The sequence below is a fragment of the Anomaloglossus baeobatrachus genome, unplaced genomic scaffold, assembly GCF_048569485.1.
Source record: "Anomaloglossus baeobatrachus isolate aAnoBae1 unplaced genomic scaffold, aAnoBae1.hap1 Scaffold_4726, whole genome shotgun sequence".
NCBI classification, from domain to species: domain Eukaryota; kingdom Metazoa; phylum Chordata; class Amphibia; order Anura; family Aromobatidae; genus Anomaloglossus; species Anomaloglossus baeobatrachus.
The window spans coordinates 22,475-29,929 of NW_027444070.1; the positions used below are offsets into that span (position 1 = coordinate 22,475).

At 46.6% G+C, this 7,455-nt stretch overlaps 5 non-coding genes across 5 annotated transcripts; all 5 read left to right on the plus strand.

The window, feature by feature from the left end:
• Positions 1-887: 887 nt before the first annotated feature.
• Positions 888-1,078, plus strand: LOC142281367 (U2 spliceosomal RNA). Its single transcript, XR_012743470.1, has one exon. It is a non-coding gene; the product is annotated as a U2 spliceosomal RNA (small nuclear RNA).
• Positions 1,079-2,465: 1,387 nt separating this feature from the next.
• LOC142281368 (U2 spliceosomal RNA) lies at positions 2,466-2,656 on the plus strand. The gene has a single exon (XR_012743471.1). It is a non-coding gene; the product is annotated as a U2 spliceosomal RNA (small nuclear RNA).
• A 1,387-nt stretch (positions 2,657-4,043) lies between these two features.
• Positions 4,044-4,234, plus strand: LOC142281369 (U2 spliceosomal RNA). The gene has a single exon (XR_012743472.1). It is a non-coding gene; the product is annotated as a U2 spliceosomal RNA (small nuclear RNA).
• Positions 4,235-5,621: 1,387 nt separating this feature from the next.
• LOC142281372 (U2 spliceosomal RNA) lies at positions 5,622-5,812 on the plus strand. Its single transcript, XR_012743474.1, has one exon. It is a non-coding gene; the product is annotated as a U2 spliceosomal RNA (small nuclear RNA).
• A 1,387-nt stretch (positions 5,813-7,199) lies between these two features.
• On the plus strand, positions 7,200-7,390 carry LOC142281373 (U2 spliceosomal RNA). The gene has a single exon (XR_012743475.1). It is a non-coding gene; the product is annotated as a U2 spliceosomal RNA (small nuclear RNA).
• The last annotated feature ends 65 nt before the right edge of the window (positions 7,391-7,455 follow it).

Here is a 7,455-nt window from a genome sequence, read left to right on the forward strand (position 1 = left end):
AAGAGAGGTCATGATAGACATTGAGCTTCTGAGCTCAATTGGGGACAGTCATGGGTGATGAATGTTTGCAACCTACTGCGAAGCCTCATACCGCAATATAAGGAACGTCAAATACTAAGAAAGGGCGGCCTATGAAAGAATTACTACTTTCAATAAGTACACTTAAACGGCTAATTGGGAATAGAAAAACTGTAAAAAGCCCTCTGAGAAAGCCCCCCTCTAACCTTTGATAGTAAGCTTTTCTGTAGTCTGCCTGTTGATGTATTTTCCGTTTGAACTGTGCACAACATGAAGAGACGGAACACTGGCGGCTTGTCACAATGCCCCCCGATGACATCACAATAGCGCTGCTGCCTAGAAAACAAGCTGCGCAGAAGAAGTTGTTCTTTGGGTGGGAGGGTGGGCTAGTGGAAGGAGGGGGCAATCTCTTTTTTTCCCGGGTGGTAGGGGGATGACAGGAGAAGGGAAGCGGGTGGTGAGAAAGGTACAGAGGGCAGGGTTTGGGGGCTGGGAAGGAAAGGGAAAAGATTAGGGTTTGGGGATGATGAAAGGGCTTTCTACGGGTAAGGATGGCAAAGGGTGGCAGTGACGGAAAGTCAGGCAACCTGTCCTGTCCGTCTTTTTGTATCGTGAATTGGAAAGACTGCAAGGGGGAGGGGAGTTGCTTGCGCCCTAAAGGAGGAGTTATTCAGATTCATTGCAGTGGGCGGCGGCTGCAAAACGCACCATTCTTCTTGTTTTGGCTCTGCAAAGCAGCCTTTTCAAGGGTTGGCTTGGGTGACAAAATGTCTTGTGTAGGCGTGGGTTTGTCTCCCTCTCGCTCTCTCTCCCTAAGATGTGTCCGGCATAGGCCAGGGTGCCACTCGAGGCCCAAACCAATTCTGGTTATCGCTTCTCGGCCTTTTGGCTAAGATCAAGTGTAGTATCTGTTCTTATCAGTTTAATATCTGATACGTCCCCTATCTGGGGACCATATATTAAATGGATTTTTAGAACAGGGAGATGGAAAAAGAGCTTGCTCTGTCCACTCCACGCATTGACCTGGTATTGCAGTACCTCCAGGAACGGTGCACCCCTTCTTAACCCAGTTTCCAAAAGCAGAACTCAATTCACCTGATTCATATTAGCCCGATTTAATGAATTGGAAGAAAGCATACGTCTTCATATGCACCTCAATTTGGCCCATTCACTTTTCACACTTCCTCCTTTTGTTTTTTATCTTTCACACTTTTGACTTTCTTTATTCATCCAAATAGCAAACTCATCACCACTCAACCTGACCAACTCGGCTATGTCCCCGTGCTGCAGTTCTCTGTCTTATCTAGATCATTTGCAATTGAATGGAATAGATCCCTTTTGGACAAAGTGGATTCACCTGCTGCTGCAGTGACCACAGGTGTGATAACATCTAGAATTGGCATCTGGTGCGATCTCTCCGCTTCCACTCCAAAGAAAGTTACCTGTTTATTCCTATCATGCATTGGTTTTTGGGGTTTTCTTTGAGTAATGATGATCTCTTTAGTAGTCTGTTGGCGCCCTCTCCTGGAGGAATAGTTTGCTTGCTCTTGGACATTCTAAAAGAGAGGTCATGATAGACATTGAGCTTCTGAGCTCAATTGGGGACAGTCATGGGTGATGAATGTTTGCAACCTACTGCGAAGCCTCATACCGCAATATAAGGAACGTCAAATACTAAGAAAGGGCGGCCTATGAAAGAATTACTACTTTCAATAAGTACACTTAAACGGCTAATTGGGAATAGAAAAACTGTAAAAAGCCCTCTGAGAAAGCCCCCCTCTAACCTTTGATAGTAAGCTTTTCTGTAGTCTGCCTGTTGATGTATTTTCCGTTTGAACTGTGCACAACATGAAGAGACGGAACACTGGCGGCTTGTCACAATGCCCCCCGATGACATCACAATAGCGCTGCTGCCTAGAAAACAAGCTGCGCAGAAGAAGTTGTTCTTTGGGTGGGAGGGTGGGCTAGTGGAAGGAGGGGGCAATCTCTTTTTTTCCCGGGTGGTAGGGGGATGACAGGAGAAGGGAAGCGGGTGGTGAGAAAGGTACAGAGGGCAGGGTTTGGGGGCTGGGAAGGAAAGGGAAAAGATTAGGGTTTGGGGATGATGAAAGGGCTTTCTACGGGTAAGGATGGCAAAGGGTGGCAGTGACGGAAAGTCAGGCAACCTGTCCTGTCCGTCTTTTTGTATCGTGAATTGGAAAGACTGCAAGGGGGAGGGGAGTTGCTTGCGCCCTAAAGGAGGAGTTATTCAGATTCATTGCAGTGGGCGGCGGCTGCAAAACGCACCATTCTTCTTGTTTTGGCTCTGCAAAGCAGCCTTTTCAAGGGTTGGCTTGGGTGACAAAATGTCTTGTGTAGGCGTGGGTTTGTCTCCCTCTCGCTCTCTCTCCCTAAGATGTGTCCGGCATAGGCCAGGGTGCCACTCGAGGCCCAAACCAATTCTGGTTATCGCTTCTCGGCCTTTTGGCTAAGATCAAGTGTAGTATCTGTTCTTATCAGTTTAATATCTGATACGTCCCCTATCTGGGGACCATATATTAAATGGATTTTTAGAACAGGGAGATGGAAAAAGAGCTTGCTCTGTCCACTCCACGCATTGACCTGGTATTGCAGTACCTCCAGGAACGGTGCACCCCTTCTTAACCCAGTTTCCAAAAGCAGAACTCAATTCACCTGATTCATATTAGCCCGATTTAATGAATTGGAAGAAAGCATACGTCTTCATATGCACCTCAATTTGGCCCATTCACTTTTCACACTTCCTCCTTTTGTTTTTTATCTTTCACACTTTTGACTTTCTTTATTCATCCAAATAGCAAACTCATCACCACTCAACCTGACCAACTCGGCTATGTCCCCGTGCTGCAGTTCTCTGTCTTATCTAGATCATTTGCAATTGAATGGAATAGATCCCTTTTGGACAAAGTGGATTCACCTGCTGCTGCAGTGACCACAGGTGTGATAACATCTAGAATTGGCATCTGGTGCGATCTCTCCGCTTCCACTCCAAAGAAAGTTACCTGTTTATTCCTATCATGCATTGGTTTTTGGGGTTTTCTTTGAGTAATGATGATCTCTTTAGTAGTCTGTTGGCGCCCTCTCCTGGAGGAATAGTTTGCTTGCTCTTGGACATTCTAAAAGAGAGGTCATGATAGACATTGAGCTTCTGAGCTCAATTGGGGACAGTCATGGGTGATGAATGTTTGCAACCTACTGCGAAGCCTCATACCGCAATATAAGGAACGTCAAATACTAAGAAAGGGCGGCCTATGAAAGAATTACTACTTTCAATAAGTACACTTAAACGGCTAATTGGGAATAGAAAAACTGTAAAAAGCCCTCTGAGAAAGCCCCCCTCTAACCTTTGATAGTAAGCTTTTCTGTAGTCTGCCTGTTGATGTATTTTCCGTTTGAACTGTGCACAACATGAAGAGACGGAACACTGGCGGCTTGTCACAATGCCCCCCGATGACATCACAATAGCGCTGCTGCCTAGAAAACAAGCTGCGCAGAAGAAGTTGTTCTTTGGGTGGGAGGGTGGGCTAGTGGAAGGAGGGGGCAATCTCTTTTTTTCCCGGGTGGTAGGGGGATGACAGGAGAAGGGAAGCGGGTGGTGAGAAAGGTACAGAGGGCAGGGTTTGGGGGCTGGGAAGGAAAGGGAAAAGATTAGGGTTTGGGGATGATGAAAGGGCTTTCTACGGGTAAGGATGGCAAAGGGTGGCAGTGACGGAAAGTCAGGCAACCTGTCCTGTCCGTCTTTTTGTATCGTGAATTGGAAAGACTGCAAGGGGGAGGGGAGTTGCTTGCGCCCTAAAGGAGGAGTTATTCAGATTCATTGCAGTGGGCGGCGGCTGCAAAACGCACCATTCTTCTTGTTTTGGCTCTGCAAAGCAGCCTTTTCAAGGGTTGGCTTGGGTGACAAAATGTCTTGTGTAGGCGTGGGTTTGTCTCCCTCTCGCTCTCTCTCCCTAAGATGTGTCCGGCATAGGCCAGGGTGCCACTCGAGGCCCAAACCAATTCTGGTTATCGCTTCTCGGCCTTTTGGCTAAGATCAAGTGTAGTATCTGTTCTTATCAGTTTAATATCTGATACGTCCCCTATCTGGGGACCATATATTAAATGGATTTTTAGAACAGGGAGATGGAAAAAGAGCTTGCTCTGTCCACTCCACGCATTGACCTGGTATTGCAGTACCTCCAGGAACGGTGCACCCCTTCTTAACCCAGTTTCCAAAAGCAGAACTCAATTCACCTGATTCATATTAGCCCGATTTAATGAATTGGAAGAAAGCATACGTCTTCATATGCACCTCAATTTGGCCCATTCACTTTTCACACTTCCTCCTTTTGTTTTTTATCTTTCACACTTTTGACTTTCTTTATTCATCCAAATAGCAAACTCATCACCACTCAACCTGACCAACTCGGCTATGTCCCCGTGCTGCAGTTCTCTGTCTTATCTAGATCATTTGCAATTGAATGGAATAGATCCCTTTTGGACAAAGTGGATTCACCTGCTGCTGCAGTGACCACAGGTGTGATAACATCTAGAATTGGCATCTGGTGCGATCTCTCCGCTTCCACTCCAAAGAAAGTTACCTGTTTATTCCTATCATGCATTGGTTTTTGGGGTTTTCTTTGAGTAATGATGATCTCTTTAGTAGTCTGTTGGCGCCCTCTCCTGGAGGAATAGTTTGCTTGCTCTTGGACATTCTAAAAGAGAGGTCATGATAGACATTGAGCTTCTGAGCTCAATTGGGGACAGTCATGGGTGATGAATGTTTGCAACCTACTGCGAAGCCTCATACCGCAATATAAGGAACGTCAAATACTAAGAAAGGGCGGCCTATGAAAGAATTACTACTTTCAATAAGTACACTTAAACGGCTAATTGGGAATAGAAAAACTGTAAAAAGCCCTCTGAGAAAGCCCCCCTCTAACCTTTGATAGTAAGCTTTTCTGTAGTCTGCCTGTTGATGTATTTTCCGTTTGAACTGTGCACAACATGAAGAGACGGAACACTGGCGGCTTGTCACAATGCCCCCCGATGACATCACAATAGCGCTGCTGCCTAGAAAACAAGCTGCGCAGAAGAAGTTGTTCTTTGGGTGGGAGGGTGGGCTAGTGGAAGGAGGGGGCAATCTCTTTTTTTCCCGGGTGGTAGGGGGATGACAGGAGAAGGGAAGCGGGTGGTGAGAAAGGTACAGAGGGCAGGGTTTGGGGGCTGGGAAGGAAAGGGAAAAGATTAGGGTTTGGGGATGATGAAAGGGCTTTCTACGGGTAAGGATGGCAAAGGGTGGCAGTGACGGAAAGTCAGGCAACCTGTCCTGTCCGTCTTTTTGTATCGTGAATTGGAAAGACTGCAAGGGGGAGGGGAGTTGCTTGCGCCCTAAAGGAGGAGTTATTCAGATTCATTGCAGTGGGCGGCGGCTGCAAAACGCACCATTCTTCTTGTTTTGGCTCTGCAAAGCAGCCTTTTCAAGGGTTGGCTTGGGTGACAAAATGTCTTGTGTAGGCGTGGGTTTGTCTCCCTCTCGCTCTCTCTCCCTAAGATGTGTCCGGCATAGGCCAGGGTGCCACTCGAGGCCCAAACCAATTCTGGTTATCGCTTCTCGGCCTTTTGGCTAAGATCAAGTGTAGTATCTGTTCTTATCAGTTTAATATCTGATACGTCCCCTATCTGGGGACCATATATTAAATGGATTTTTAGAACAGGGAGATGGAAAAAGAGCTTGCTCTGTCCACTCCACGCATTGACCTGGTATTGCAGTACCTCCAGGAACGGTGCACCCCTTCTTAACCCAGTTTCCAAAAGCAGAACTCAATTCACCTGATTCATATTAGCCCGATTTAATGAATTGGAAGAAAGCATACGTCTTCATATGCACCTCAATTTGGCCCATTCACTTTTCACACTTCCTCCTTTTGTTTTTTATCTTTCACACTTTTGACTTTCTTTATTCATCCAAATAGCAAACTCATCACCACTCAACCTGACCAACTCGGCTATGTCCCCGTGCTGCAGTTCTCTGTCTTATCTAGATCATTTGCAATTGAATGGAATAGATCCCTTTTGGACAAAGTGGATTCACCTGCTGCTGCAGTGACCACAGGTGTGATAACATCTAGAATTGGCATCTGGTGCGATCTCTCCGCTTCCACTCCAAAGAAAGTTACCTGTTTATTCCTATCATGCATTGGTTTTTGGGGTTTTCTTTGAGTAATGATGATCTCTTTAGTAGTCTGTTGGCGCCCTCTCCTGGAGGAATAGTTTGCTTGCTCTTGGACATTCTAAAAGAGAGGTCATGATAGACATTGAGCTTCTGAGCTCAATTGGGGACAGTCATGGGTGATGAATGTTTGCAACCTACTGCGAAGCCTCATACCGCAATATAAGGAACGTCAAATACTAAGAAAGGGCGGCCTATGAAAGAATTACTACTTTCAATAAGTACACTTAAACGGCTAATTGGGAATAGAAAAACTGTAAAAAGCCCTCTGAGAAAGCCCCCCTCTAACCTTTGATAGTAAGCTTTTCTGTAGTCTGCCTGTTGATGTATTTTCCGTTTGAACTGTGCACAACATGAAGAGACGGAACACTGGCGGCTTGTCACAATGCCCCCCGATGACATCACAATAGCGCTGCTGCCTAGAAAACAAGCTGCGCAGAAGAAGTTGTTCTTTGGGTGGGAGGGTGGGCTAGTGGAAGGAGGGGGCAATCTCTTTTTTTCCCGGGTGGTAGGGGGATGACAGGAGAAGGGAAGCGGGTGGTGAGAAAGGTACAGAGGGCAGGGTTTGGGGGCTGGGAAGGAAAGGGAAAAGATTAGGGTTTGGGGATGATGAAAGGGCTTTCTACGGGTAAGGATGGCAAAGGGTGGCAGTGACGGAAAGTCAGGCAACCTGTCCTGTCCGTCTTTTTGTATCGTGAATTGGAAAGACTGCAAGGGGGAGGGGAGTTGCTTGCGCCCTAAAGGAGGAGTTATTCAGATTCATTGCAGTGGGCGGCGGCTGCAAAACGCACCATTCTTCTTGTTTTGGCTCTGCAAAGCAGCCTTTTCAAGGGTTGGCTTGGGTGACAAAATGTCTTGTGTAGGCGTGGGTTTGTCTCCCTCTCGCTCTCTCTCCCTAAGATGTGTCCGGCATAGGCCAGGGTGCCACTCGAGGCCCAAACCAATTCTGGTTATCGCTTCTCGGCCTTTTGGCTAAGATCAAGTGTAGTATCTGTTCTTATCAGTTTAATATCTGATACGTCCCCTATCTGGGGACCATATATTAAATGGATTTTTAGAACAGGGAGATGGAAAAAGAGCTTGCTCTGTCCACTCCACGCATTGACCTGGTATTGCAGTACCTCCAGGAACGGTGCACCCCTTCTTAACCCAGTTTCCAAAAGCAGAACTCAATTCACCTGATTCATATTAGCCCGATTTAATGAATT